Genomic DNA, 26631 nt, shown 5'->3' with positions numbered 1-26631 from the left:
AAAAAAAAAAAAAAAAAAAAAAAAAAAAAAAGAACAGATGAGAAAAAGGCATTTTAAAAGAAAGGTCTTCTTGCTTCAGCTTCCTATAGGGCAAATCCTTAAAACCGAGATATCAAGAGGGAAAAATATGCCTTGGAGACTGCACACAATTTCTTTCTACTGCTGTTTTGAAGGGTATGGTGGATTTCAAGAACGTGCCAATCCTTTGCTTTATTTTCTTTCTGTTTTAAAATGGTAAAAAGGACATGTGTATATAAATTTATGTCAGAAAATTTAAAACTTTAAGACCAAAATTCCATCTCTCCAAATTGTAAAGTAGTGCTTGGGAACAAATGAACTTGATGCTGTTGCTAGGACCCTTTCCCCCAATTTCCACCCTTTGATCATCTTCAGAAACTTTGAAAATGAATTATTTGACAGGGAGCTACATTTCAAAAAATTTTTGTCTTGATTTTCTCTTTCTTTTCAAAAGGGATTAAAAAAATAAACCACAATCCAGCAACCCTCTGTCTTTCCTGAAACCACTTTCAATTCTTTTCACTCTTTCTTCTGTCATTTTCCTCCCTGTGAAATGCTTATCCTGCTCATCTCAGCTTCTCCAGTTATAAATATCTCTGACTTCCTTCTATGGGAATGAGCATTTCCTTGTCTTATGTCAGCCATTCCTCTCTCCCTGATAATTGTATCACAAGTGTTGTTTAAAGAATTCTTCAGTGTTTACATGATCACGAGAGCTAAAACAACCTCTTCTTTGGTTTGTTTGCTTTTGTGTGTGTGTGTGTGTGTGCATACACACACACACACACACACACATATATATATATAGAGAGAGAGAGAGAGAGAGAGAAAGGGAGACAGAGACTCCCAGCCTCCAGAACAGTAAGAAAATAAGTTTCTATTGTTCTAGGTGACCCTGTTTATAGCAGGTTGTTAACAGCAGTCCTAGCAAACTAACACAGAGATTGTGTGTGCCCACTGCTGCCCAGGATGCGGGCCAGTGGGGCAGGGGCTCGGTGGGAAGCACTTTCCGGAACCCCCTCCACTTCCGGGGAAGCACTTTCCCGAACCCCCTCCACTTCCGGAGAAGCACTTTCCTGAACCCCCCTCCACTTCTGCGCCTGCTGTAGTTCTCCCCAGGCCCTGTTCTGTGCTTGTTGTCCCCGGGTCTGGAGCTTGTCTGGTTTAATTGCTCTTGAAATTAATCCCAGGGTGAGGAGGGAGGAGTGGTCAGCGTGGGGTGGGGACCTAGGGACTTAAGTCCTCCCTACTGACACTCCCAACTCATCCCTCTGTTTTCAGCCTCAGCTCAGTCTTGGATAATAACGGGAGCCTCCAGTTCTTGAGCGATCTGTTATCACTGCAGATCGGATTTCCAGTTTACGCGTTCCTCAGGGCTTCCTTCCAGGTGGAAGTGAGGGCGCCCTCTCCTGGCGTCCCCAGCATCCGCCCGTCCCTTCCCGGCCGGCCCCTTAACCCCGGTTCTCCACAAGTCTGCAATGAGATCCTTGAGGTCCACGCCTGCTTCATCTTGGCATCACCTCCACTTCCTAGGGCAGGGCTTCCCCACACAATAGCCCCTCAGTCACATTTGTTGAATAAGTGAAGGAATGAAGGAGTTGAGATGACTTTGAAGCTAAAATGAGTAGACATCTGACTTTGTGCCTAAGAGAAAATTCTTCCTAAGGCTAAGATTGTTAAATAAAGGAACTGGTCCACCCATCCTTTACACATGGAAATTTATATTTCAAACTGAAAAAAGCCAAATTGGCACTTTGGTGTCGTCCTATAATTATAAAACCAAACATCTCCTTGCTAAAATATTTGAATTCCAATCAACTGCAAAAAGTTTCTTGGATCTTCTCACATTTGGGTTTGACAGCCTTAAAATTAATCAGCTGAGCATGGTTTATAGCTCACAAAAATCTAGGGAAAATGCTATTTTTTTTTTTTTTTTTTTTTTGAGACAGAGTCGTGCTCTGTCGCCCAGGCTGGAGTGCAGTGGTGCAATCTTGGCTCACTGCAACCTTCACCTCCAGGGTTGAAGCGATTCTCCTGCCTCAGCCCTCCTGAATAGCTGGGATTACAGGTGCGTGCCACCACACCTGGCTAATTTTTTTTTTTTGTATTTTTAGTAGAGAGGGGGTTTCACCACATTGGTCAGGATGGTCTCGAACTCCTGATCTCATGATCTGCCCGCCTCCGCCTCCCAAAGTGCTGGGATTACAGACGTGAGCCACCGCACCTGGCCAGGAAAATGCTATATATTTTAACTAGGCAATTTTACACCGATTTTTCCTAGCGCCACCTAAAAGCTGGCACATTCTCTTTAATGCAGTTTTCTCATCCTCCTCAAATGTCTGGGTTCATATGTCCCCCCAAAATTAATCATTCAAGATGAATATAAAATTGTTTGTTAGACTTTTCTTCACAAGAATGTTTATTTTCATAAGGTGTTTCCCATACACTCAAAGACTCACTTTAGGACCCCCAGTCCTCGCCCATGTCTCCCTGGGTTGATGCTTTAGGAAACATATTTGGCATCTACTTTATATTTCAGGCTTTTGTGCTACTGAGAGGCAAAGACTTCCCTTCCTGCCTGTTTTATTTATTTATTTATTTATTTATTTATTTATTTATTTATTTTTTTGAGACTGAGTTTTGTTCTTGTTGCCCAGGCTAGAGTGCAATGGCATGATCTCGGCTCACTGTAACCTCCACCTCCTGGGTTCAAGCGATTCTCCTGCCTCAGCCTCCCGAGAAGCTGGGATTACAGGCTCCTGCCCCTACACCCAGCAAATTTTTGTATTTTTAGCAAAGATGGAGTTTCACCATGTTGGCCAGGCTGGTCTTGAACTCCTGACCTCAGGCGATCCACCCATCTTGGTCTCCCAGTCCTGCCTGTTTTGATGAGAAAAGTGTTTTTAAGAAAAGTCAAGGAAAATCTAGAATAGCTACACTTTCCACAGCAGAAGAAATTGTGGAATTACAGTGGGAATAAGTGTAATGGCTTGACTGATCTGCTAGTCCAGGACTTATTTCAGAAATGTGTCTTCTTTGAACAGATTGTATTAGTGCATCAGGCAGGACTTCTTTGGTTGTAAGTGTTGGGAACTTAACTTGAACTAGTATAGAAAGGATGTCTGGAATCAGGAAGCCGGTTGCATTCTCTTTCTCTCCTCTCCACTTCTCTCTGCTTTGCTGTCCTTGGCTGGCTTCCTTCAAATGGTAGCAAATATGGCAGCTCCTGGTATTATCAGAGAGGGCTCAAGACTGGCGGGCTCTAAGATGAAAGCAGGCAGACCTGGGGATGAGCTCACCAACTCTGGATCACCCGGTAGAGGAGATGCTAGAAGGTTCTTCTGGAAGATGGCAGCTCTCATTTGAACCCCTGGTCAAAGTAGGGGATGGACATTCCTGAAATAAGAGAAGTGTTGGTCTAGACACATGGCCCAACAGCTCTCTGTGCATGGCTGGCACTACGTTTTCCTTCATAGCCTGGTATGTTTTAGTAGCATAAAGTGAGGTGCTATTTGGTTTTACTCTCAAAAATTGCGGAAACAGCATCATTTGTGCAGTAGAATAGAGTAGGAAACATTCACACCAACATGTCCATATGAAGTGCTTAGGGAATGGGGAGGGGCAGCTGGTCCATCCTTGTTCCTGAGCCTGGGTCTGGGTGGGTCTGAATCTAGAGGTGGGAGCTTTGAAATGTGCAAATTGGGGCAGGGAAAGAAGCTGAGGCTGAAAATGAGGCAGAGACGAATATGGTTGATGCAGCCCAGACCCCTGGGGGGTTATTGCTGGATGATTCTGGACATTATTGAGCACAGCTACCACTCACTCTGCAGAAGAGAAAACCGAGTTGCAGGAACCTTAGCTGACGTGTCCAAAACCTGTGGTGAGTTAGTAGCAAAGAAGGCACTAGGGCCTCATTCCCAGAGATCTGCTCAACTTTCCATTCTTAAAACAGGCACAGGGATGGAATGAAAAACCCCAGTTGCCCTCTGGCTGTGGGGTCATTGGAAGCCTCAAGTCCTCTTCCTTGGTTGGGCTTCTAATCCTTCTCGTCTTGAAACAGGCCTAGTTGCCTCAGTGGAGCATTTTACTTTAAGCTGATTTTAGAATCTCACATACCTCTTCTTCAATAAGATGATACTCCAGCCTCACTGCAACAAGCAAATCTATTAACATGATCGCAGATCCATCACCGGGAGCTGGTTGGGAGGGTGAGAAGAGTGGATTTGAGCTGACCCTCCAGGAATAACTCACAGGACATCCCAGCAAGAACCCTCTGGTCCATTCTGGGAGGTGGAGAAACAGGAGCCTGTACTGGAGAGACTGAACTTAGGAATGCACTGCACAGCTGCAATCCAGGGTTTAGAGGATAAAGATGGAGGCACCCTTCAGCAACTGTCTGGATGCTGGGATGTGGGGTGTGGCAGACGCTGCTGCTGTGGCTGCAATTTCCCTTTGAGTCCCAGAGACTGTGATGGAACCCGGATGCTGAGTCTGCTACACTGTCTGCCACTGCCTCTTAACATTCAGGAAACTGGAGTCTTCATATTGGCTTCTCTATGACTGTGTGTGTGTTCAAGTTCCTTCAAGCAGAGCCTGAGATGGGGTGCTGTGCAAGTGATTACTGAGGGAGAGCTCCCAGGGGAAACCTAGAAGGAAGGCAGGAAGGAGGACAAGGGCAGGAGAAGAAGCCAGGCAAGGGGTGGGTTCTGAGAAGTCAGGCTGGTCCCATGGGAGTGCTCTGCAGTGGGAATCCTCTTGCCAAGTTTTCCTGGCCCAGAGGCAATGGACTGGAGTGTCATATCCCACATTAGACATCACTGGTTGTGGGCCACCCCAAGGGAGATGGGCTATAACCCTGTACTAGTTATCAACTGCTGTGTAACAAATTGTCACAAACTTAGCAACTTACAACAACATGCATTTAATATCTTGGGTCAGGAGTTTGGGCCTGGCTTCGCTGGGTCCTCTGCTGGAGTCTCAGAGGCTAAAACCTCAATTTGGGAGAATACATTTCTTTCTGAAACAGGCAATATTTTCAAAGCTCACGTAGATGTTGGCAGAAGTCAGGCCCTTGTGGTTGTTGAGTTGGGGTTACTGCTTCCTTGCTTGTTAGGAGCTGCTCTCAGCTCCCAGAGGCCCCCACATTTCCTTGCCATTGGCCCTCACAGGATGGCAGTTCACTTTGTCAAGACCAGTGTCTTAGTCCATTTGGATGGCTGTAACAAAATGTCATAAATTTGGCTTAAACAACAGAAACTGATTTCTCATGTTTGGGAGTTTGAGAAGCCCAAGATCAAAGTGCCCGCAGATTCAGTGTCTGGAGAGGTCCTGCTTCCTGGCTCATGCACAGCACCTTCCCTCTGTGTCCTCACATGGTGGGAGGATGGAGCGGTCTCTGCGTGTCCTCTTTTATAAGGCACTGATCCCATTCATCAGTGGGATGATGATCTTCTCCTCTATGACCTAATAACCTCCCAAAGGCCCCATCTCCCAATACCATCACTTTGGGGGTTAGAATTTCAACATATGGATTTTTGGGGGACCTGACATCCAGACCCCAGCAGTCAGCAAGATAATCTCTCCCTGCCGTTTCCTAGGACAGAGTCTTCTGTGATCCCTGGATGACTTCCCGCGACCCAACTGTAACCTAATCCAGGGAGGGACACCATTCATCTTTGTCATGTTCAAAGGCTGGAATCAGGGCTCAGCTTCCATTCGCACTCAAGAGGAGGGGATTACACAAGGGCTTGACTCCTGGGGGTCACCTTAGAATTCCACCCACCCTACACACTCCAATGTCTCCAGAAGAGACAATTCCCAGCATCCATGAACAGTCTCCCAGGAAAGGACATGGGAGTGAACCACTAGCATTTGACTCTCATATGAAGGGGTTCTTGCAGAGGCACTCATGGGACCTTCCACACTGTCCTTGCTCACTGGAGAAAAGCCAGCCAAAGTCACAGAAAACCACCCTCCCTCAGGCCACCTTCCAGCCTGAGTATCTGGGTGGGGAAGCCTTATCCCCATCAGGGCCACAGCCACAAGGGAGCTTTGGAAATGGAGTTCTGAACTTGCTAACTTGTATAGTTAAGGAAAAGATATGGGAAGAAAATGGGAAGAGGTGCCAAGGGCCAGTTCAAGCCTGCCGTGAAGGGGAAACAGATTTGAGAGATTCTGTGACTTAATGAGGTCCCACTGACGGCCTGGCCTAGATCCAGGACTCGGGCTGTTTAGGGCAGCTCCAACTTTTGAGGTTGTTTTCCTCCTGGGATCGGGTGGCAGAGAGGAACTGGAAATGTAAGTGGAAATCCACATACTGATGACTAAGGAAGAAAGCTGCCATAGAACCCAAATTCTCTCTTGTTAGCACGAGGGAGGATTACCACGAGTTTCTGGAAGTTTCTAGAGCCATGGGCAGTGCTGAAGAGGATCTGGATCATCATTGATTAGGTGCAGCTAAATATTAAAGATTATGGTTTCCTACTGAATGGGAGCTTTTATTTCTTTAAATCTTGTTCTAAATGATTTCTTGCCCTTGCTATTTAAATATAGCTATCTGTTGGTATCCATGGGGGACTGATTCCAGGATCCTCCATGGAGACCCAGATCCATAGAGGCCCAAATCCCTGAAATAAGGTGGTGTAGTATTTGCACATAACCTACGCACATCCTCCTGTGTACTTCAAGCCATCTCTAGATTACTTATAATACCTAATACAGTGTAAATGCCATGTAAACAGTTGTTATACTGTGTCATTTAGAGAATGATGACAAGGAAAAACATCTGTACATGTTCAGTACAGATGCAATCATCCACTTTTGAAAACCATTTTTGAACCACAGTTGGTTAAATCCATGGATGCAGAACCCATGGATACAAGGTCGACTGTAATAGAAACTTTCAATACCAAGGAATGCATGTGCCTAGCGATTTTGTGAAAAAGAGTGTATTTGTATTTGAAAGAAACTGTGGAGTGGAAACACCTAAAACGTGCTTGTTCAGTTAACCTCAGTTTGCTGAGCTGCTTGGAGCACGGGGTTGTAATCAAAGGTTGTCTTCTTTGCAGCAGACAATGTTCTGGGAGAAATAATCCTCCCTAGTGCTGAACTTGCAGACTCTAACCACGGGGGTGGCAGCAAGTATCCCAGGTCTCTGCAGGGGCTTGAGTCCATGCCTGCACTGTGCAGAGAGGATGAGGGCAGAGAACTGGATGCCCCTGGAGGGGCGTGTTATCCTTCTACATGGCATGCAGGCAGTGCGGTTCTATACTCGGAGCCTCTGCTCAGCACGTTTTCACCTAAGAACCCCATAATTCATGTTCCATCCTTGTTCCCTACCCCAGTGCTCTGCAAGTGAGCCCTTTGGTGCAGTGATGGGTTGGGCCCCTTTATGGGAGAGCAAGGGAGCCCTGGAGCTGCAGAGGGGAGCAGGCGTTCTCTCTGGGGTACTGTCTTCTTTCTTCCCTAAATTGGAGGGAGATAATCCATGGAAAGGAGTTAATGATTTCTTCACTCTTCAAACTTGGTCCAGAAGGATCTCAAAGTCAAAAAGACCCTTTGGGATGTCTCTTGATATTTCACATTAATGGACTTTTCATAAGGACCACCTGATGGGAGAGCAGTGAGAAGTCTGGGGATGGCCAAGGCTGGAGTTGTCGTTTGAGCTCTGATACTAATCCAGACGGGACAATGACAATGTCACTTACTCTCTCGGAACTTTCTTTCTTTTCTTTCTCTTCCTTCCTTCCTTCCTTCCTCCTTCCTTCCTCCCTCCCTCCCTCCCTCCCTCCCTCCCTCCCTTCCTTCCTTCCTTCCTTCCTTCCTTCCTTCCTTCCTTCCTTCCTTCCTTCCTTCCCTCCTCTCTCTCTCTTTCTCTTCTCCTTTCTTTTCTCTTCCTTTCCTTTCCTTTCACTTTCTCTCTTTTTTGGAGTCTCACTCTATTGCCCAGGCTGGAGTGCAGTGGTGCCATCTTGGCTCACTGCAATCTCCGCCTCCTGGGTTCAAGCGATTGTCCTGCCTCGGCCTCCCAAATAGCTGGGACTACAAGCGCCTGCCAGCACGCCTGGCTAATTTTTATATTTTTAGTAAAGACGGAGTTTCACCATATTGGCCAGGCTGGTCTCCAACTCCTGACCTTGTGATCTGCCTGCCTCGGTCTCCCAAAGTGCTGGGATTACAGGCGTAAGCCACCGTGCCCAGCCTGTTTCTTTCATCTGTAAAATGGGGCCACAATTTCACCTAATAAAAAAAGATATCTTTCTATTTAAAAGGGCTCAGGGTGTTGATGTTTGTGATAAAGGAGAGAATGTGTATTGAAGTGTTTTGAAATGTACAAAGCTTTCTAGAAACAGAAGTTCTTACTCAAGAATTTTCCTGAAGCTTTGGCAAGATAACCATTTTCATTACCCCTGTCTGTGCCTAGAATGGGCCTATAAGCTCCACAATCAGAATCATTAGATATAGAAACTAAAAGAAATGTAGCCTCCTTTTTTTGCCTTTTCATTGGTGAACAGAGCTTTGGTTAACGAAAACCAAGACGATTTTAATTGCTGGTTTTTCTATTTGAAAGGGGAGGTTATTAGTAGAAGTCTCAATTCAGAAACTTCAAGAAGAAATGGGAGGGTGTGGTGAGGGTAAGGGGGGGACTGCATTTCCTGTTTTCCTTTCAGATGGTGTTGGAAAACATTGCAGGAAAACCATGGATACCCATGAAGAAATTCCAACATTTATTCTTTTTGACGCCAAGGGCCCAGCCCAAAAGGTGACGAGTAGGAGTGGTCAATTTTTTTTTAAGAGTTGGGGCTTGCGGGAGTCCAGCTAAACGCTTGTAGGGTGAAGACAGAATTCAGAGGGTGACATCAGCCCGAGCGGGGGCCAGAAGAAACAGAGTGGAGGAGTCTGGTTTCATTTACAGTTTGGGTCAGTTCTGCAGTGAGGAGGGGGAGAGGAGGGGTCAGGGAGGGGGGAGGAGGAGGAGGAGGAGCTGGAGGAAGCCCTGACTGGTATCCCTGGCCCCAGTCCAGTTTGGAGCTCAGTCTTCCACCAAAGGCTGTTCAGTTCTCCTGGGCTCCAGCCTCCTGCAAGGACTGCAAGCGTTTTCCTCCGCAGCTCTGAATCTCCACTTTTTTGGTGGAGAAAGGCTGCAAAAAGAAAAAGAGACAGAGTGAGTGGGAAAAATATGCATCCTATTCAAACCTAATTGAGTCGAGGAGCCCAGGGACACACACGCCTTCAGGTTTGCTCAGGGGTGAGTGTGATTTCTGTTCTGTTTTTCCAGGTTCGGGGCTAGAAGGAAATGCTCTCAACCTGAAGTGACCGTTTCTAGGTAGCTTTAGTGGCTCTTATGTTCACGCTGTTCGCCGGTTTTCTGTACGTGTTTTAGGTCTCTGGAAGATGCTGCTGATTTTTCTTTCTCACCTTGTGGCAGTGGGGTTTCCTTAACTTGGTTAAGGTCATGCTTGCCTAAGAGCGTGAGCGCTTTTCCACTGCGCCTCTGTGGCTGCAACGCGCGCCCTGTGCATTCCGGGCGGCAGCGTGTTTTGGCGCATGATTTATTTAAGTTACCGCTGCCTTCTAAAACCCATTTGGGATCCGCTTTGTTTGCAGAAGCGTCTTTGCCGAGGACTAGCAGAGCTCCCTGCCGAGCGGCTGTGCTGGGAGGTTTTCTGAGCTCTCTGGGTGGTGACACTAGGTTAGGGTGCAACAACCTGCGTGGGTTTTCAGCCCAGGGCCGCCCACGGGAACGTGCTGGTGGAGCACATTGGCTGCTTTCACGAGATTGGAGTGACTCTGGTGCCCAGGATGGGGGCCAACTAAAGGGTCACTCAGTCATTGCCATCAGGCTTTCGTCTTTTCAGGAACCTGATGTCTCTGTTGGAGACTTTGTCCCTTGAGGTTGCTTCAAGGAGTTGCAGGGGTCAGAGAAGAAGAAGGAATTTGGCATTTGGGCAGCATGCTGAGTGTCTCAGGCAAGGCCCCTGGGGCTGCAAGGCCAGCCCATGCTGCACAGAGGTGAGGCCAGTGCCAAGCTGGGAGGCCCCAAGGGCTGTTCCCTGGCCCGGAGGATGCAGGGTGGGGCTCGAGTCCTCTCTTGCTGAGGATGGAACACGTTCACTGACAGTGGCCAGCCTGTTTGGGGAACCTGTTTCAAGGGGCCTACTATGTTCAAAAATGAATGGGGATTGAAGTATGGGTGGAGTCACTGGGAGGGACTAGGGGATGGTTGAAGAAGAATCTGCTTCCACAGGAAGCCCCAGGAGGCAGTTTTGTGGCTGGTGCAGACCCCAGGAGCAAAGCCCTCTGAGGGCGGGGGAGTCTGCTGCGCGGGACGGGGAGGCAGGGCTGCGGCCCCGGCTGACCAGCGTCTCTCCCCACACATAGCTCACCCCGATGAGGACCACAGGGGGTCTGCTGCGCGGGATGGGGAGGCAGGGCTGCGGCCCCGGCTGACCAGCGTCTCTCCCACACACAGCTCGCCCCGATGAGGACCACAGGGTGCTAGAGCTGCAGGGTGCTCAGAGCTCACAGATGGTGGATGATTAACCTGGGATCCCCCAGCTCCCCAGGGTCCCATTCTTAACACTGTAAAACACTGAACCGAAATGGCTTTAAAATTGAAGTTACATTGCTCCTAAGCAAAACTATATTGAAAACTGAGTGGGTGGTCGTTGATGACATTACTGGGACTTCTGAGGTTTTTGTTGGGCTAAAGATAATGGAAGAGATGTTTGGTCAGAAGCCACGGATGTAGTCGTTTCCTGGTTTTCAAAATGAGCAACCAGGGGCTCTGAGATGTGGAATTCCTTGCCTAGGCCGTGGTGCGAGTGTCTGAGATGGCAGTGAAATCCTTCCCCATTGCAGGAGAGCAGACAAGCCAGCGACCGGGGATCCCAAATCACTCATATCTAGTTGGGAAAACTACTTGGGGCTCACTGAGACTCTACCACTGAACTGAGAAAGAAGTGAGGTGGACTGTGGGAGGGGGCATCAGCTCTGTGACCGGAATACCGGGGCTGGCTGCCCTGCTCAGGCCACCTCCTGGGGGTGGCGGGCCCCGAGGGAGGGGACTTGAATGGTCTTCTTTCTGAAGTGGGCTTGTAGCTGAGGATGAAAGCCTGGGGTGGGGAGGCGGGGCTTTTACAGAGATCAGGATCTAGGAACGGCTGCCTGTCTGGACTTCTTTGTTTAGGCGAGGGTTTCTTGTAACCCAGAGGTTTACTTCTCTCCTTTCCTCACTCATGGTCGAGAGAAGCCAGGAAGCAGACACTGAGCGGAGAGGAGGGTTTGGGAAGGAATTCCATGTTGGGGTGAAGTGAGGCTGTCCTGTCTTTTCCTATCCAGGCATTGGAGGGTGTGGCCACAGCACCTTTCTGGGAGGTGGCTGGGGAAGCCTCTAGAACGTTAGCCCTTGGCCCCGCTCTTCCCCTGCTTGGCAGGGAGTGTGTTCCACCCCACCATGGTTGTGGCCCACAGGTGAGGAGATGTGTGGCAAATGTCCAAACCTGGGGTCTGAGTGATATTTTTGATACGCGATAGGCATCTTTATGAAAAACTGTCTTCACTTCGCACTTCATTTTATTTCTAAAGCGTTCAGGACTCAGCAAATTGCACTGACTTTATCATAAGTGCCTTTTGTGATTTCCTGTCCTAGAACTTAATACGTCCCCGGTGAGAAAGTAGGAAGAAGCTCCTCTCTCCAGTCGATTGTTGATTTGTGGTTCCAACGAGGCTGCTCATCCTGACCTTAGTTTCAGGAACGGAACCCATAGATGCGGATGCCTAAAGTCGGCTTGAAACGAGACCGCCTTCTTTGGAAGCTTTGGAAGCTGGCGGTGACTTTTTGCCAGCGAGGCTTCATTTGTTTTCTTGCTCAGAGTGTTTAGACAACTGGATCAAGCATAGACTTCATCAGCGGTTGATATCACCTCCCACTTTTATGTGAAATTCCATGTTTAGGATTTAAAATTCACCGGCAAGTCATGAATACTATTGCGTGACACTTCCTTGCAGGCATAGTAGCAGCTTTAGCAAAAATTTTTATTTGAAAGTTCAGTTTTGTCACTGCTCTTTTCGGAAGAAGCTGAAAATCTAGTATCTCTCGGGGGAAGAATCGCAGGTGGTTTCCATCTGACGGGGATGTTGTGTACCAGGCAGCTTTTCCACCCTGACTTAAGGGAGCAAATTTTCACGGTGTCCTGGCTGCAGCAAGCAGGCAGTGAAAAACACACTGCCGCTACATAAATAGCTGACGATTTGAGAAGGGACCTGACATTTAAAGAAAATCCTATTAGCTCTAGCTAAGGAAATGAAAGCCACAAACCATCCAAATTTTAAAGCAGGGGAGCTTTAAAGGTTCCTGCTAATTCAGACAGCTATGAACTAGACAAGAATGGTTATCTTCATTCTCGCATTTCTAGATACAGCTTCTCCGCTTCCACTGTAAAACTTTGGTGGAATTCAGTGTAAAAATTCAGTGCAAAGAAAGGACAATCCTACTCTTTAAATAAAAGATGTTGCTTGCCCCCTCTAATATGTGGTTACGAATGTCTTATTTGCAGGGTGTATTCCACAGGTCCTGATTTTGCAGAGATATTCCCTTCAAGAATTCACTTTGTTAATTTTGAAAAAATATAATTTTAATACATTCTGGTCTTATAGTCCATTTTGGGAAGGAGATGAAATTTTGAGGGCTGGGCACTGTGGCTCATCTCTGTAATCCCAGTATTTTGGAAGACTGAGGCGGGTGGATCGCTTGAGCCCAGGAGTTTGAGACAAGCCTGGGAAACATACGGAGACCTTGTCTTTACAAAAATAATTTAAAAAATTAACCAGGCATGGTGGCATGTGCCTGTGATCTCAGCTATGAGGTTGAGCCTGGGAGGTTGAGGCTGCAGTGAACCGTGACTATGCCACTGCACTGCAGTTCAGAGCCTGGGCGACAGAACAAGACCCTGACTCAAAAAAAAAAAAAAAAAGAAATTTTGAGTTAGCACGTTCATCCTGGTCTAGCTGTTTTTGAAAAGGCAGTTTGGTTTTCTTTCCTCTAGAGGGAGGTGTATCTCTGCAAGCTCCAGAAAAATCTCTGAAGTGGTGCCTGGAGTCTCCCAGGGTGGGGTTTCAGGGTTTGCAGTGACTCAGTGATGACCATCTCAACAGAGCTTGTGGGCAACTTTAGGACTGACATTTCCAGACATGATTATCATTATTATATTTATTGTGGCTGTTCATAATAACTGAAGTGGACATACATTAGAGCTTTGGTTTTCTTCTCTGCGCAGGTGTAAGTGTATTGAGATGAAATTGTGTCATCAAAGGAGGCAATCTTGGTTCTCAAACAATTGCATTACAAGGGTATCCAGCAACTAAAACATTTTATAGGAAGCATTTTACCCATATCTAATCACAGAGGTTTAAATGAATAGTCGGGTGCTTGGGAACCAAAGTAAGTTTGCATATTCACGCCATTGTGGATCCCTGTAGAATTACTGGATTTTAGAACTGTAAGGGTGTTCATGACATGTCCTTTGATACTTTCCCCTAATGGACAATGGGTTTTAACATACTTTAAAAAATTCACACAAGCTATAATTGTGAATGTCTCATCTTAAATATTTATTAATACAAATATAAATTACTGACGCTCAGATTTATGTTTGTTAGCGTGAGATAACCAGTGTTAGGACCCTGAGGGAGACAATTCTAGCTCAGAGTAAAAAAAAAAAAATAATAAAAACAAAACAAAACAAAAAAACCTAACCCTTTGGTTGGTCTTTGTGTTCTCATGTTTACTTAAGTTTAACAAGACCTATTGTGCATCACGGCCTTGAGCGCTGAGATTCAGGGAGGGAATAAAAATGACCAAGACATAGCCCCCTCTCTTCTGGTTGGCAAACATAATTTCTGTTTGGCTAATTGAAATATCAAAAAAACTATCACCTTGGTGGATGGTTTCTCCATGCCTTTTATACTTCAGATGAAGACAGAGAGCTCAGAAAGGTATGCCCAGCAACAGGGCCACAGAGCTAGTAGCAGAAGCGTCTGATGTTTCCAATATGCAGACATCTTGGACTCTGGACATTTCAAGGGGGACAAGCCTTTAAGAGTGTATTTTAGGGTGCCATGTGGAGAAAAGTACTCTTGTCATTCCCAGTCTTCCTTGGAGTAACCTCTTTTAAGTTGATTCAGCAGAGGAGTAACTGTTGTTTAAAAAAATCTGGAAAGAAAAAGGAGAGAAGAAAAAAACAAATACGAAAAGTTCTGCCAAACCCTCTCCCAAAGGCAAATTGTTAGTCTTGTAGGGATCTGGCAGCATTTAGCACAGTATGATCCTACAGCTCTCCTGAAGTTTAAAACTCAGGAAATACAGAGAAACGTTTGAGAATGTGAGTGGCCAGGGATAAGTACAATGGGAAAGGTTTCTGTAAACCCCACCGTGTGTACTATACATTAGATTTTCAGGAACCCAGAGCATCAGGAATTGGCCACTGGAAGGAAGAGCTCATGGCTCGGTTTAATTTCAAAATTAAAAATTGAACAGCAGCTGGAGTTGACTCAGATCTCAAGGGAAACCATTCCAGGAAACTGGTTTTTCACTTCTGGAATCTTCATTAGTTGATTCAGCAGCCCAGGGCCGGTACCCAGAGTTAGCGCCAAGTCAGCTAAACCCACAGCTGGCCCGGCAGTGCACCAGGGTGCTCTGTTTCTAATTGGGGCTGCAGAAAACCCATCACTCCTCAGAGCCCAAGGCAACAGATGGAAGAAAGCAGTTGCAGGACTTTGGCCTGTTTGAGCAACAGACAAGGAGCATTCTTTTACACAAAAGGGAGGCTGGGAGAGATTGGCCGACCATTGCTGACAGAGGCAGTAAGGAAGTAGAATTTCCCAGGTTATTGCAATAAATCCAGCATGGATGACATTTTATCAGATGTTCCAACCTGATTTTTGAAAAGGTTTCTATGTTCAAGAATAATTTTCTCTTCTCTACTTGATTATGAATTAGACCAGAAAACAAACAAAATATCTAACTTTTCTTTTTACAATGGGAGCACCTTTCAGCCATTTTAATCATTTACGATGGAACACCACAGTTTTGGAAAGGTCAGTAGCACCCAAGTTCATTGCCAAGAAGGAAAGAGACAGGAATAAGTGCCAAGCTCCAATTTGGATCCAGCAGCGTCATGTGGCAAGGGGTTGGAATGGAGTGGGCATTTGTGCAATATTTCTTGAAGCATTTTCTAACGCACCCTCTTCTTTAACGTTGAAATGGAACTAGTCTCTGCCTGATGTTTATAATTAGCAGTGTAAGCGCAGACAAAATCTCGTCTGGCTGCCATATATTTCAGAATGTGGAATGTGTTTTACATTTGCCTGGTGGTGTCTAGCTTTTCAAATCACACCAGATATGGAACTTTCTGCTTCATGGTTATTATCTTGAATGCTAGGAATATGTTTTAAAATAATTTTTTCAAATATCTGGGCAATTAATCTGGAGTTTCTTAATTGCCTTTGTAATGGGAAGGAGACCTACCTCTGAGGAGCTTGGCCTAAGCCTGGCTGGAGGTTGGCATGTTCTTACAGGTGCTCTCGTTCACAGAGTGGGGGCATTGCTAGGGGATGTCCAGGCCCTCTCTTTCTGCATTGCTTTGTTATAATCCACGAGTTGCAGGACAGGTGTTGCTTTGTTGGATTTTACCGGGAAGAGCCGAAGATCTCAAATTGGCTACTCCATATCTAACAAGGACCACAGTAGGTGACGAAATACCCCAGTAGGTGACAAAGGAGGTCTAGTTACCCTGGCTGATGAGAAGAGTTTTAAAATGTTGCTATCACAGGACACACATTCAGTTTGAGTCAAACAGATTACTGTTCTAGAGTATTTCCATAGAATAGAAATTTGAAGGCCAGGTGTGGTGGCTCATGCCTGTAATCCCAGCACTTTGGGAGGCTGGGACAGGAGGATCCCTTGAGCCCAAGAGTTTGAGACCCGCCTGGGCAATATAGCGAGACCTTGTTTCTACCGAAATTCAAAAAATCATTAGCCGGGCATGGTGGCGCACACCTGTAGTCCCAGCTACTTGGGAGGTTGAGGTGGGAGGATTGCTTGATCTCAGGAAGTTGAGGCTGCAGGAAGCTCTGATCGTGCCACTGTATTCCAACCTGGACAACAGACCTATATTCTGTCTCAAAAAAAAAAAAAAAAAAGAAAAAAAAAAAGAAAAAAAGTAAAAAATATGAAATCCAAGTTGTTAAATAAACAGGAAAAAACCAAAATTTGATGTATTTCTTGGAGCTGTTCCAAAACATTTACTTTTGAGGATTCTCCTTTGGGTCTTTCAAACAGCAACAGCGTATTAAATTCCACTCTCCTCCTACCCTAACTGCAGGACTTAATAAATTCTTTCTTAGCTTCCTCCCTGAGGTAAAGAATGGGGACTCCTTTCCCAGGATTCAGGCAAAACAAGAAAGAGTGAGAAAAAGAGAAAGAAATGGGCGCTCCTTCTCACAGTCTAGGAACGGGTGTGGCAAAGGCAAGGGTGGATGAGTGCCTCGAATTTACTGAAATTTGACTTTTTATTTCACAGTCAGTGTGCACGGCTCTCCCACTGTGGTCTTTGACTATTTCCAGTGCTCCCATTTTAAACAGGACAATTAGGAACTAACAGAAGTCCCAGAACTTGATAGGAGGGACAGACTGATTTTAAAAAGCAGTGCTTGGAGAAAACCAAATAAATGACTTCAAAATGGGAGCTCTGGATTTATTTGAGTCTTTGTTTTAAAATTATTTCCTTGTGTGAATGTGTGCGTCTCTTTCTTAAAAAAGATTTCCAGACATGGAAAATGAAAAAGGTTTTGAGTAGGCTGAATGAAAACTAATTTACAGAATTGCAAAATAGCTTGGGAAATCATATTCGTTGGAATATGATTGAATATGATTTCAGGTTGAAGGGCCATGTAGGGCAACCTTTGTAATGAAAGGTATCCTTTTAAATTTCAAAGGGATAGAAACTAGACGGGAAAAGGCACCTCGAATCCTTTTAGAATGAGGCAGAGTAAACATAAAGATGAATAATCCTAAACAGGAAGATGAGAATGAAAATGTGATGAATGTCTGTTATTGAATCTGTTGCCTTTAGGACATAGAATCTAGGATGAAGGAGCAGACCCCTTCCAGCCCAAGGTCTCAAGCAGCCAATTCTGAGTCTTTTTTTCATATTTGAAAGAATGAGAGCAGACAGCCAAATTCTATTGACATAGAATCTGTGGTGTGTCACCACCAAGGAAGTCTATTTCTTCCCCAAAAGACATGGGGAGTTTCCTTGAGATCTGGGTCAAATCTGGCACAGCCTCTAGGGTTTCCTGGGGTTCTTCCTACCAGCTTTGGAAATGCTAACTTGGGTTAGGTTTCTGGTTCTACCTTGTTTTATCTAGGTAGCTTTGAACAATCACTTTGACTTGCTGGGGTTTCAATTTCTCAGCCCTAAAATGGAGGGAAATCAGCCACTGGGCAGTGGGGAGGAGGATGTGAAGTCCCACCCACAAGACAGAAGCCCAGGAAGCGTTTCTAGCGCTCTCCTCTCTCCTTCCTCGGTGTCGGCCAATGAGCGAGGATGGCTGCCTCATTCCTCCTCGTTGAAGTGGGCGGGTGGTCATTTGGGGAGATGGTGTTTGACATCTTTTAATAATCTAAATGAAAAAGCTCTCCAAAATTTGCTGCCAGGGAATTTCGTTTTTTATAAATGGAGACTCCAGGACATGATAAACAATAGAAGAGAGTTAATTGCAAATGAAAATATCAGCAAATATTCAACAGCTGGGCTAGGAGCCCACGAGCCACAAGACCTGCTTCCCGCATGATGGCAGGAAAGTGTGTGGGGCCAAAGGCGTTTTTCCCACCTGGGAATTCAGCTCAGCTGAACCACATGAGTTCTGAGTCATCAGTGGAGCCTGGATAATGCATTGTCCTACAGGCATCATCTCCTGTCCCTTTCAGAACTGGAAGGGCTCCTTTCCTTCTCTTCCCTCCCCTCCTCTTCCCTCAATATCTGGATATATTCTGGATAAAATAATTCCTGTGCACAGTGTATTTGTCCCATTACTTTGTGTTCCAATGGGAAGTATCTCCATTGAGGGGGTTACTCTTCTAAAGATTCATATCTTGAAAATAAAAATCTTGACATATGATTTTCAATGAACTGAAGGTTTATTTTACCCACAGAATTGTTTAAGTAAGTGAGTGATGTCTTAGAAAGACTTCCCAGATTTTATTTTGTAACTATTTAGATTGTATTGAGCACTCTGGAAGATGAGAAAGGTAGTTTTGGAATTGCTCCAGAGTGAGCCCACTCAATGCTTTATATGTGACAGAAACAGTGGATTCAAAGGTGTTCACTGTGTGAGGGATGGGAATGGTGAAGAAAACTATTAGCAAAACCTCCTCAAGGCATAATTCATTTGTGCTCTTTGTCCATGCTCCTTGCAGAGGAGTCTTCCCATCCCAGACTCAGCAGTGAGGGGACAGCTCTCATCTTATCACATGTCCTATTTTCTCCACCTGGATTACAAAGCCGAATGCTTTACAAAGAGCTTCTCTTGTGTTCTCATTCACAAACAAGCTTACCGCTTAAAATGATGCCTCTTGAACATAGATTAAACATTTAAAATAATTGAACTGGATCTTCCTGAAGATTTGCATTAAAATTTTTAATTGAAGCAGTGATGCTTAAACTTTGGGGTGTGAGGAGTGGCACAACTGCCTTTTAGAATCACATACAAACATGGACCTTATCCCCAGAAAAACCCTCATCCACAGATGCAATTTTGCACTCAACCGTGGGAGGATCATAGACTCTTTGAATCTGTTGATCCCATATTAAAATATTGATCTAGACCAATTATAATAATACAGTTTGTTTTGGAAAGAACAGGCCATTTTCCTGGAAAGAATCTAGCAGTAAGTTTATACCTTTGCTAACAAAAATTGACTCTCAAGTTTGATAGAAAGAATCAAGAATAGCACATATGAAATGTACTTTTATATTATTCTAAAGTGTATATCATTATTTAATTGAGGTCATACAAAAAATTAGATATTGCAATTTTTTTTTTTTTTTAAAAGAAACACTTGGGAATGAGTCTAACAGACTGTAGGGAAGAAAGGTAGAGCTTGGTGGAAAGGTCTGGAAAGTTCCCAGGGTTGCATGGGTTTGAGGGATTCCTAGAGAGTGAAGGGGCAAAGATGGGGCTGTAGCACAGTGGGGGTAGGGTCATCCTAAGTGGAGGGAGGAGAACAGGCAGTCCAGCTTGTCAGGGGTCCCTGAGCCCTGCTGTGCTGGGACTATGCTAAAACTTGGGAGCATTGTCAAACCACAGCATAAGCACTGGAGACTGCTCTTCTACATTGTGTTAACATATATCCATGTCCAAAAGGCAGTGACCATTGCAAGGCAAAAAAATCAGGCTGAGCTTTTGCAATGCTGCCTTTATCACCAATCATTGCTGTCACTTTGTTGCAGAAAGAAATGTGTTCTGTTGATGGCTGGCCTCCTGAGCATCATTAGAACAGCATTCCTTTCTCACTGTTGATACATTTCCAAGAGACCACTGTATTGACAGGTGGTTCTGTTTTAGCTGCTGAGATCATGCCTTCAAGTTCTCAGAGTCTGAATCACAGGGTAGATTTGTTTCATCACAGGTGGTACTTTTTGTTGATTTTTTTTTTTTTTTGGAAATCCAAAGCCACATGGGTCCTGGTGTTCATTCCCTTGTTTATGGCTTCCTCTGTCTCCATCTCACCAATTTCTGGCGGGTCAGGCTTAGGGCCCACACTGTGTTCCATCTTCCTCATAGCTGGGCCACATGATTTGGACTCCAGCTTCTCCCTCTGGGCCTGACCTCAGGCAGGAGGAATTTCATGGCAAATCCATGGCACTGAGCTTCAGGTTTCCTTTGCACCCACTTAGCTCCTGTCCTTGACTGGCAGTCTCAATAACTCTCTGTGGCTCTCCCTCTACTTTTGCTAAGTGGTCCATCTGGACACTAGTCCGCTGCTCCATTCATGGCAAAGTTACATCACTCATCAGCCAGACAGACTCTCCTCTGCTATCAAACTTCAGATGGCAAGGCTGAGAACATTAGATTATCCTCATCCCTGATTTCATTAGTTATATGGGGAAAATGGAATTCCTGTGCGACACAACAGACAACCATAAAGACTTGCAGAGCCCATGGGGGCACCTGTGGAGAGAGGAAGGTTAAGATAGAGATACAAAAGCTCAGGCCTTGGGTGGAGCCGATTCCAAAGCTCAGAGGATACTAGTCAGGGCGGAAGCCATGTTTGCACCAGGTCTGAATGTTCATATTAGATTCTTTCCCACTTTCATGAGACTCTGATCTTCTTTGCCAAACCCTAACATTTTGCATGACATATATTCTTTTCTTCTTTTCTTTCCAAATCTTATCTAGAACTAAGGGCAAACATTGTGTTATTTGAATACAGCGGCGTGTAGACACACTTTAGGATGTTTAGTTGTGTTTTTTCTCCTCTTAGCTCTTAAACTCTATCACACCTCAAAAAAGAGAGGCTGCACTTATATCATTCCTGTTAAATTGATGGCTACATTTTAGGGGTAGTTACCCATGCTTTTAAAACCTGGCAAATGATATTTTCTGTCCTCATTTCTATTTTAATTGTGGTAAAAACCTTATAACCTGAAACTTACTATCTTGACTATATTTAAGTGTACAGTACAGCAGTGTTAACTATATGCACCTTGTGGTACAACAGATATCTACAACTTTTTGATCTTGCAAAACAGAAGCTCTATACCTATGAAACAGTAACTACAACTGCCCCCCTCCTCACAGCCCCTGGCCAACACCATTCTAAGTTCTTTTTCTAAGACTTTGGCTACTTTAAATACTTTTACATAAATGGAATTATACAGTAATGTATTTGTCTTTTAGTGACTGACTTGTTTCACTCAGTGTAATATCCTCAAGATTCATCCATGTTGTAGTAGATAAAAGGATTTCCTTCTTTTACAAGGCTGACTAATATTCCTTGTATGTGGCATGTATAAGACTTAGTATAATACAGTAGGCTATGCATGTGGCTCATGCCTGTAATCCCAGCACTTAGGAAGACTAAGGTGGAAGGATCTCTTGAGCCCAGGAGTTCAAGACCAGCCTGGGAGACATGGCAAAATCCTGTCTCTACTAAAAATACAATCCTGTCTCTACTAACAATACTACAGCTGGGTGTGGTGGTGTGTGCCTGTAGTCCCATTTACTCAGGAGGCTCAGAAGGAAGGATTGCTTGGGCCTAGGAGGTTGAGGCTGCAGTGAGCTGTGATCATGCCACTGCTCTCCAGTCTGGGTGACAGAGTGAGACTCTGTCTCAAAAAAAAAAAAAAAAAAAAAAAAAAAAAGAAAAGAAAAAGAAATAAAGAAAATTACAGCATAAGTGGTGTAATAACAGTGCAAAGTCCTAGGAGAACTGTAGGAGTAGCAGTTAATGAATTTAACAAATATTTGTTACACACCTACAATGATACAGACAGGCATTTTGCCATACTCTATCTCAGAGTGTGGCTGAACTTCACAATCCTGGAATACTCTTTGTTTGTGATAAAGCAGACTTGGGAATCTATAATCAATTTCATAATTGCAAAAATTCCATTGTGTGTGTATATATACACACACATATATACACACACACACACACACACACTTAACCAAGGAAGAAAAAAACCTGTGCACTAAAAACTATAAAATACTGTGGAAATAAATTAATTTCTTTATTCATCTCATCTATTGATGGACATTAAGTTATTTCCACCTTTTGGATGTTACAAATAATGCTGAAATGAACATGGGTGTGCAAATATATCTTTGAGATCCTGTTTTCACTTCTTTTGGATATACCCAAAAGTGGGATAGGCGAATTATATGGTAATTGTGTTTTTAGTTTTCTGAGGAACATTTATACAATGGAGTCTATCCTTTCCCCATTGTGTGGCTTTATTGAAGCTCAAAGATCATATATATGAGGTTTTATTTCTGGGCTCTCTATTCTGTTCCATTGGTTCATATGTCTGTCTTTAAGTCAGCATCATGTTGTTTTCATTACTGTCATTTTGTAATATCTTTTGAAATTGTAAGTGTGAGGTCTCAAGCTTTGCTATTTTCCACCCCCTCATTATTGCTTTGGCTATTTAGGGTCCTTTGAGAGTCCATATGAATTTTAGCATTGTTTTTCTATTTCTGCAAAAGATGCCATTGGGATTTTGATAGATATTGCACTGAATTTGTAGATTGCCTTGGGTAGTATGAACATTTTAACAATATTAAGTCTTCAAATCCATGAACATGGGATGCTTTTCCATTTGTTTGTGTCTCTATTAATTTTTTTCAACAGTGTTTTATAGTTTTCAGTGCACAGGTTTTTGCTTCCTTCATTAAGTTTATTTCTGAGTATTTGATTATTTTTCATGGTGTTATAAATGTGATTGTTTTATTAATCTCCTTTTTGGATAGTTCATTGTTAGTGACTAGAAATGCAAATGATTTTTGTTTATTGATTTTATATCCTGCAACTGTGCTGAGTTCATTTATTAGTCCTAATAGTTTTTTTAAAAATATTTGGAGTATTTAGGATTTCATACATTTAAGATCATGTCATCTGTGAACAGAGTTAATTATACTTCTTCCTTCCAATTTGGATGCATTTTATTTATTTTTCTTGCCTGATTGCTCTGGTAAGGACTTCCAGTACTATGTTAAATAGGAGTAGTAAGAGAGATCGTACGTGCCTTTTTCCTGCTCTGAGAGGGACAGCTTTCGGTTTTTCACCATTGAGTTGATGCTAGCTGTGTGTGTTTAATATATGTTCTTTACGGTATTAAAGTCATTTTCTTCTATTCCTAGTTTGTTGAGTGTTTTTATTTCAAATCAAGAAAGAGTGTTGAATTTTGTCCGAAGCGTTTTCTGCATTAATTGAGATGATAATATTTTTCCCCTTCATTCTGTTAATGTGGCGTATCACATTGATTGGTTTTCAAACTTTGAAACATCCTTGCATTCTAGAACTAAATTCCACTTGGTTATAGCGTATAATCCTTTTAATGTGCTGTTGATTTGGTCAGCTGGTATTTTGCTGAGAATTCTTGCATCAGTGTTCAACAGGGATATTGATCTGTATTTTTCTTTTCTTGTCATGTCTTTGATTTTGGTTTCAGGATAATACTGGCCTTATAAAAATGTGTTTGGAAGTGTTCCTTCCTCTTTAATTTTTTGGAGAAAAGTTTGAGAAGGATTAGTGTTAATTCTTCATTAAGTGTTTGGTAGAATTTTCCAAGAGTGACATCTGGTCCTGGGCTTTTTTCTTTTTCTTTCTTTCTTTTTTTTTTTTTTTTTTGTGGAAGGTTTTTGATTACTGATTCAACCCTGTACTAGTTTTAAGTCTGTTCAGAATTTTTTTTATTGCTTCATGATTCAGTCTTGGTGGATTATATATTTCAAGCAAATATCTATTTTTTTTTCTCGTTTATCCAGTTTCTTGGTGTGTTACTGTCCTCACTTCTTACAGATCTCATGGAGTCTCGTCAGTCTTTCCAAAGTCTTGTATGAACAGTTTCACGTGCCTGATTTGCTCTCATTTCCCCTTGCTTTCTTCAGGGAATTGTCAAATTATTCCTGATGCAGGGGATATAAAACCAATTTAGAAGCATTTGGGGTTTTAGAATTATAAGATGAAAAAAGTCACATTTCAAAATCTGACATATACTTGATAACCAAAAAGATGTTTTTGATTTTCATTCACACTGATGCTGAATGCCTTTACATGCTGTAATCTGTGAAACGGACTTCTTTTTAACCTTTAAACCCTAACAGTGAAATGATGATGATAACTCAATCTCCCTAGATTATGTGTATTTCAGTTTCTTAAATCAAATGGAATTTCTAATTTAACTGTACTCTACACTGTATCATTTCCAATATCAAATAGTACTTCCTGAAACTCAGTGTAAGAAAAAATGACAATATTAACTAGTGTCATGAAAGTTCATGCTGATAATGAGATTGAGTCTGGTCCTTCCCCTGGGCTTCTCTGGGGAAACGTCAATTGTCTACCCATTCTAATTCTCTCACCTGGTGACAGGCAGGCGGCGAGCTCCACCATCAAGGCACATGGGTCCCACTTACAGTTAACGGAGTCCAAGAGAACAGATATTTGCAAGCCCAGTGACCTGGGCTCAGTGGAGGCCTGCGCAGGTGGAGATGCCTTTGGTTGCTGCTTCAGAGGAGTAAAAACTTAGCAAAATTAGATGCATGGAGAGGAATAGTCGATGGAATATGTTTGGGGAATTCTGGGTTAAATCAAGTACAGCAGGTTTCTTTATTTTTCGGGACTGCTATACATTACTGTATATTGTAACTGTTCCAGAAGGAAGCTTGGTATTCAGCACTTTCCAAACTGTGTTGCTCGTGGAACGCCTGTTTTACCCCTTAGAACATCTAATGGAATGGGTGTTCCATGGAATGTGCTTTGGAAAATGCTGATGAAACCTAAGTTGTTGGAGAATGGTAGGTAGAGTTCACTTGCATCCATTCTGCGTCAGGCATTTACTGAACAGCCTGCCACATGCTCTTCACAGAAGGCTGGAAGAGAGGCATGGCTGTCATTGCTCTTTGTTGTAGAGGAGGAAATGGAGGCTTTGAGCAAGTATACCACCTGCCTGAGGTAGGGTGTGGTGGATCCAGGATCCAGATTTATCTGATTCCAAGCACCTTATCTTTCCCCAATATCACTGGCTCCTTTTCTGATTCCTAAAAAGCCCAAATTCAGGCTGGTGAACTTGATTGAAAAGTTGCTATGGAATCATGGAGTTTTCATGGAGGAATAAAAATGTTCTTCTTATCCTCTCATCTTATGAACCTCAGTGTGGCAGGTGCTATTGAGCACGAAGGTGTCTTTGAATAGTTGTGCACCTTGGCCACTTATTCTCTGCACTCCCATTTTTTCCTGTAAGCATGAGGACCAGCATCTACCTCTAAGGATAATGTAAAGATAAATAAGACACATTATGAAAAATTATGAAAAACTGCAATTATCGCATAGTAGATGCTGAATAACTTTTGATAACATGGCACCCAAAACGGTGGTTTGATAACATCCTAGCCTACTTGGGTTGCCAATGTCCTTGTTCCCCAGTACTCTTACCCAAACCTCTGCAAAGGGAACCCCTGACCAGAGAGCTCCTAACTGGGGAACCCCTGGCCAGTCTGGGTAAGAAGAGTCACTGACATGCACATCATTGCAAAATGAAAATGAGCTTCTTGTTCAAATGTTTTAACAATTCCAAGATAGCAACATCAAAGCATCAAACTGAGCGTGGGGCCCTTCAGAGCACAGGGTCCTGTGGGCAGCCCTGGCTGTGGTCTAAGGAAAAGTTAAGGGAAACCAGAATCCTGCATCAAGGAGAGGAGAAAAAAGGTGCTGTCTTGGCAAGGGGACTTCAGCCTAGACAGAAAGACCTAGGGTAGCTCTCTGGAGGGGTCTTAAGGGAGACCCCAGCCCCCAAGCTGATCTCTTAGATTGGAGATTGGAGAGTGAAGAGGCTGTCACAAAATCTTGTGGTAGGAAGAGAAGGTGTTGGCAGGGGAAAGGTCTGATAACGCACCTACTGAGCTCATGTCAACATAAACTTGGCTGGTGGGGCATCATGTGTGCAGCCCCCAGAGGCCCGTGGGTATGGGAGACTGTGCAACAGAGCAGTTAGCCTCCAGGTCTGCCTTCACAGTCTTACTAATTAAATCACCCTGGGCTCATTCCATTGTGAGATTGGAGGTTGGCATATGGCAGATTTTCTGTGGAGGAAAAGTGCTAAATATTAATAGAGAATACGGACAAGGCTTGACGTGGTCCCAGCTGTGTGGTTGGGTTGCATTTGGTGTGATTTGGGCAAAGCCCGTTCTCTCTATAAACTGAAGCTTTCCTCTGAGGTTCTTTTAAACACGACTTACAAACTTAAGCTGGGTGTCAAAACCTGACACCTTTTGTGCCTATGAGTGCCTTTACTCCTGACCCATTTCCATTCTGCTCTTTGCTTAGGAATATGCTATGTCCAAATTGCTGCCCACATCACTTTGGGTGGAAAAAAAGGTTTAATTGCATAGCTTTTAGCTGTGGCCAAAGTAATAGTCACTGGATTCAAAAATTCTCATTTGTATGTTTAATCAAAACTATCTTTCATAATGGATACAATTTTCATTCATTTGTAATTTGAAAAAGAAAGAGAATATTTTCAGATTGTGGAGAAACTACTATGGAATGCCTACTTTCTAAAAATGTAATTGTGTTCTTTGAACTATGTTTAAGAATGTCCAGAGAGGACAATGAGCAGTGTCATTACATGTGATCTATATTCTGCTAACAAGAAGAGATCTGAGGTCACCTTAGACAGAGAGCTCTGACTATTCACTTCTCATTTACCTGTTCTTTACCTCCCTCCCACCATCCCTCCTCTCTTTCTTTCTTTTTTTCCTTCCTTCCTTCCTTTTCTCCTTCCTTCCTCCCTCTCTCCCTCCCTCCCTCCCTCCCTCCCTCCCTCCCTC

General features: G+C 43.8%; 1 protein-coding gene across 12 annotated transcripts in view; it reads left to right on the top strand.

Annotated features, from left to right (window-relative positions):
• Window positions 1-8841: 8841 nt before the first annotated feature.
• Window positions 8842-26631, top strand: part of COL6A3 (collagen type VI alpha 3 chain) — a 91881-nt gene continuing 74091 nt past the window's right edge. For 6 of the 12 annotated variants that reach the window (XM_025403939.1, XM_025403937.1, XM_025403935.1 and 3 more), the window contains exon 1: window positions 8842-9265. The gene's annotated coding sequence lies outside the window, so the exon portion shown is untranslated. Of the gene's footprint in view, window positions 9266-9905; window positions 10030-26631 lie in introns of those variants that run through there. The other 6 variants (XM_025403930.1, XM_025403928.1, XM_025403932.1 and 3 more) reach the window with 5 other exon arrangements.

This window comes from Theropithecus gelada, chromosome 12 (genome assembly GCF_003255815.1).
Source record: "Theropithecus gelada isolate Dixy chromosome 12, Tgel_1.0, whole genome shotgun sequence".
Lineage (NCBI taxonomy): Eukaryota > Metazoa > Chordata > Mammalia > Primates > Cercopithecidae > Theropithecus > Theropithecus gelada.
The sequence above is the reverse complement of the archived record's forward strand: the minus strand, read 5'-3'. Positions and strand labels throughout refer to the sequence as shown.